Genomic DNA, 5,056 nt, shown 5'->3' with positions numbered 1-5,056 from the left:
GAGGGGCGGGGGGCCCCCGCCCCCCACCCCCACTCCCGGCCCCTCTGAAGGCGGAGAGCGCCGGCGTCTCACTCGGCTTCAGGGTAGGTGGTGCGGGTCGCGAGCGCGCTGTGAAACTTCTGCGAGCGGCCGCCTCGGGGGGGGGGGGGCTGCCCACGATCCCTGAGATGGGAGATGGGGGAAAGGGTCAGACCTCAGCAGTACCTGTGTCCCCCCCCTCCCCCACCCGCCCCCCATCCCCGCGGATTGGCGTGTGGGGACCTCCCCCCTCTACACACACACACACACACCCGGGGCTGTGCCGAGCAGCCGCAGCACCCCGGAGCGATCGGCTGTATGTAGGGGGCTCACCCCTCTCCAGCAACCCCAGGGGGACAAGCCTCCCATCAGAGACCAGCGGAGAGATTTCTAGGAGCGCCCGCCCAGCCGCACCCCGAAGTTGGAGCCCAACAACTGTGCAGCAGGCATTCCACCCTCCCCTCCCCCCCCCCAAGCTCCCCCAACACGCGGAGGAGCAGGCTGGCTGCCCCTGGGAGGGAGCGGTGCCGCGCCCACCAGAAGGTTCTTTCTCTCCCAGACAGTGGTGGGGATTGCCAAAAGACTGGCGAGCGGGGCTCTGGCACCCCCCTGGCAGCTCGCACCCCCGCTGGGAGTTCATTAGCCTGCCCACCGTGGCTCTCCCGACCCCCCTCCGCGGCCCCTCCCCACGCCCCGCTGTCTCTGGAGTCTGTTGTGGGTTGCTATGACAACAGTAGCAGCTGCCACGAGGGGCTCGCACACACCGTAACTTGTCTCCCGGTGCCCAGCTTTGGGGGGGGGGGTGAGGACGAAAAGAGATTTGGATTTGTGCAACCGACTGAATCCAACCTTCAACCTCCACCCCCCCCTCCCCCCAAAAAAAGAAGTGGAAGGAAGGCACAACTATGTAAAAGTCTATGGTAGGTCCTAGTGTTCGCCCTGCCGTTTCCATCCCCGGCGGTATCAAACATCGCCACGGAGGAGCAATGTCAATATTTAGACTTGGACAAGCCAGAAAGTTAGGAGGGAGTGCCAAGCGCAGGGTTTTGACTTGGCTTTGTACGTCAGCACACAAGCTGTGCCACTGGAGCTGACTGAACGCATTTGCTGGGAGGGGAAAAAGGCATGAAGGATGATACATGCACACAGGCACCCACAGCTTGCAGACTCTAGAAAGGGGAGACCAGAAGAGTCGCCCTGACTCTGAACTTCCCCGACCTGTACTGTTCAGGAAGTCTGGTTGAACCACAGCCAGACCCTTCAGCTAGTGGTTTTATTGCTCCGTGGTTCTCACACACCCCATGTAGGACTAGTGCTGCATATTTTATAAGAAGCATATTCTAAACTGAAAAAAAAAGGTACCAAGTTAGTAGTTTTCATCTTTGCAAAAGACCTTTTGCTGTCAGTAGATAGTTAAAAAAAAATAAGTCAGCGGATAAGTTTGTTTACAAACTCTCAGCTCAAAATTTGGAACTGTATTTCATTTCCAATAACCTTTTCAGATGCCTGAGCAAGTCAGCGGTTGTTAGAAAATAAACACAGGCTCTTTTCAGTATAAATAGCATCTGCATACTGCTCCACAGGTAGAGTGAGTAGTAAATTATTGTGCTGAACAAACGTTTCTTGAGATCCATGAATCCTATTTGGAAAGTCATCCAGTTGATCCATTTGAGGAAGATTTTGAAAAATCTTTAGGAAATCGAATCATGGTCAGAATTCTAAATTCACATATTTCTTGTCATCTTCCAAGATTTTGAAGGTAGTACAAATTTGATGGAAATGGAGTTGTGTGTGACCACAGAGGAGGAAATCAAAGCACACGTGACATTTTGATATTACTGCTTCTATAATATAATTTATTTGATAGGAAAACCAATCATTGTTTTGGTTGAGTTCTATTCTCTGGAAAATGCCATTTTGGAGGATTAGCATGTCTCTTTCAATGATCTGTGTTGTAAAATGCTGATAAAATTTCCATAGTGCCCATTTCGTCCATATATATTCTATTTTTTTTTTGGTGGGGGGAGGCAGAGGACTGGGATCTCCCCATATGCTCAAAAGTATTTTTTCACAAATGCTTCAAAATACAAACCTGTTTTGGAATTCACTTGACCCTGTGAAATTATACTTTTAACGTGATGCATAGAAAAACTAAAACATATTCTTCCCCTTCTTGTGGGGATGAGAGGAGATGAAACGGAAAATGTTTAGTGACTGCCCATTGGCTCCTGACAGGCGGTGGGTTTACCAAGTATTTCTTCTTCTATTTAGGTGAATCCAGCCGTGGGCAGTGTGTTCTGTTCTTCACTTCCAGTGAGTCAGGTCAGTGTCTCTGCAAACCTCTGACCACAGATTGGTAACATCCTGTATCTGTTTTTGAGAATGCATTGCAGAATGGCTTTCTCCATCATTTGTTTTAAAAGGCATTAGCTTTTGTCATCTTTATACTGAATTATATGAACATTACAAGCTCAGTGATTGTTAAAAGTTTTCTATGTTCTCTTATGGAGCACAATGATACCAAAATGAGCTTGATCTTTCTATAACATTTTTCTTTCTGTGACATTTTCAATGACATTTTCTTTATTTTGGTGGATCAAGATGGTACCGTACAGTGAGGATTCTGATGTTCATTAACTTGAGGTTTTACTTCTTTCCTAATCTTAGTCTCTAGAGCTGAGAGAAAGTTGACTGAGCCTGAATTAAAGTCAGAGTACTGTGCTGCAGTCTGTACTCTGTACATGTATATATTCATTCTGTCATATATATGCAAATGTATATAAATAACTCAGGGCTTCATGAGTGTATGTATATACACATGTATGGAGAGAGACAGAAAGAGTATATAGCAAAATGAAGCAGAATGAATACATAAATACTATTCAGATGTATATGTGTATACATGGAATATAAATGTATATATATATGCATATATCTGCGTATATATACACATATTATGTATTCCTGTGAAGTGAAATCACTCTCTTGATTTCCCCAACTACAGGTGAAGAGTTGAAAATTCAGAGAGCCTCAGATCACTTGTTCCACCTGTATATCCAGTAAATGACACAAATAGGATATTTTTGAAAGGTCTGTGTTTGGATATATGACATGGCTGAAGTGATAGGGTGATTGTATAGCAAGCAAGCTCAATAACCCAATACCACAAGAAAAAGAATAATTCTGTCTTAATTCAAGACATAAACTCGCACTGAAAATTCCTTTTCAACAGGGAAACTGAAGCCAAGAATGGTTAAGTGGCTTCCTTAAGATAACTTGGTGGGATTGAGGATTTAGCTCAGTAGAAGATTTCTTGCCTAGCAATTTTAAGGCCCTGCTCAGCATCACAAATTTTTTTTTAAAAAAAACTTTTTAATTGCAGCTTATATAACACTGAATGGTACATTCATCCCATATAACACCCAATGGAACAGTTACTGCACAAGAGCAATTTCTACTCTCCTGAGAAATCGGTGAAATATATCTTCCTAAACACTTTCTGACATGCCACTTTCAAAGATAAGGAAGTTTTTATTATATGGAGTTTTTGGCTTTAAGAACTTTATGAGCAGATTTAAAAGGTAGTAAAATGTTGAACATTTATGCATGAAAAATTAGAATAAATCAAATTCATGCGTGTTAGAAGGCAGAAGTCAGTCAGTGCTACATGTATTCAAGGTTCTGCATTTTCCACTCGACTGGATTACTGTGCAATTCACTATATTCAAGGGGGAAAAGTTTCCAAAAACACCCTTTATCTGGATAGATAAAGTGAAGGAGAGTTTGGGGAAAGACAGGATGTAGAATTTCCACTCAGTAGGGAAAGGCCATGGTGTTACCTCGAACCACTAAATTATAGTACCTCAAGCTCAAAGACACATTGCTGAAAACATATTGTAATAAACTTGTAGGCCCTCTGTGTCCACATGGTACCTTTGAGAAAGTAGTATAATTTGGCATAATACCTAAAAAGCTGGATTCCTTCTGGCACCTCAATTTGAAAGGTGCCTCTTAGATAAGTTTGGAAATATAGTAGAAAAACCCCTTACCAAAGTTCTGAAAATCACCACCACCCAAAGGCTAAAGACAGTTTGTACTTTGTATCTAACTTGGCATCTTTTCTTACCCTACTTCCCTCCCTGCCTCTTCCTTTTACTCTTGTAGAATAAGTTATAACAGCCATTAATCCTTCTTAGGAAGTCTGAAAAATTAAAATAATAAAACATGAAATAATAAAAAATAAGTAAAAGTAACAACAAATAGAACAAAGAAAAAATTACTAAGGAACATCATTTTTAGGATTAAAAAGATACCTTTTAAACACATTAGTTCTCCACTTACACTAAATAGCTCTGAAAACTTAAATATAGTCAATAAGTACTTTTAAACATTTAAGGAGAAGCGGCGCTGAGACTCAAGTGATAGAGTGCCCGCCCTGAGCTGAAGAACACAGGGACAATGCCCAGGCTCAGAGTTCAAGCCCCATGACCAAAAAAAAGCCCCAACAAAAACAAAACAAAACATTTAAGAGATTGTTATATATGCTATGCTGATGGAGCTTTATCCTATGAAAGTTGTTATATACTGGATCATTATAAAATAGATTATATTCTTTAAGAGCACTGTCTTTATTAGGAAGATCTCATTGTAGGCTAGACCTTTACCATCAACTGATATACAGCTAGTTGTTATAAATGGTATGTCATAAAAATACCAAAAAATACTATAAATCTATAATTCATTTAAAGTTATACTCTAACTCACAGAGTAAAACTTAGGAGTAGTTGGGCACTAGTGGCTCACACCTGTAAATCTATCTAGCTCCTCAGGAGGTTGAGATCTGAGGATTGAGGTTTGAAGCCAGCCAAACAGGAAAAATCCATGAGACTTTTATTTTGGGGGGGTCCGGTCATGGGGCCTGAACTCTGTGCCTGGGCACTGTCCCTCAGCTCTTCAGCTCAAGGCTAGCGCTCTACCACTTGAGCCACAGCGCCATTTCTGGCTTTTTTTTGGTCGGTCATCGGGCTTGAACTCTGTG

The 5,056-nt window shown here is 43.0% G+C and overlaps 1 protein-coding gene across 2 annotated transcripts in view; it reads left to right on the top strand.

The window, feature by feature from the left end:
• Rhobtb1 (Rho-related BTB domain containing 1) overlaps positions 1 to 5,056 on the top strand; it is a 136,788-nt gene that overhangs the window by 68,866 nt on the left and 62,866 nt on the right. For both annotated transcript variants that reach the window (XM_013017238.1, XM_013017239.1), the window contains exon 3: positions 2,290 to 2,340. The gene's annotated coding sequence lies outside the window, so the exon portion shown is untranslated. The remainder of the gene's footprint in view (positions 1 to 2,289; positions 2,341 to 5,056) is intronic.

The sequence above is a fragment of the Dipodomys ordii genome, unplaced genomic scaffold (assembly GCF_000151885.1).
Source record: "Dipodomys ordii isolate 6190 unplaced genomic scaffold, Dord_2.0 Scaffold34, whole genome shotgun sequence".
Taxonomy (NCBI): domain Eukaryota; kingdom Metazoa; phylum Chordata; class Mammalia; order Rodentia; family Heteromyidae; genus Dipodomys; species Dipodomys ordii.
This window is presented reverse-complemented; position numbering and strand designations above follow the sequence as displayed.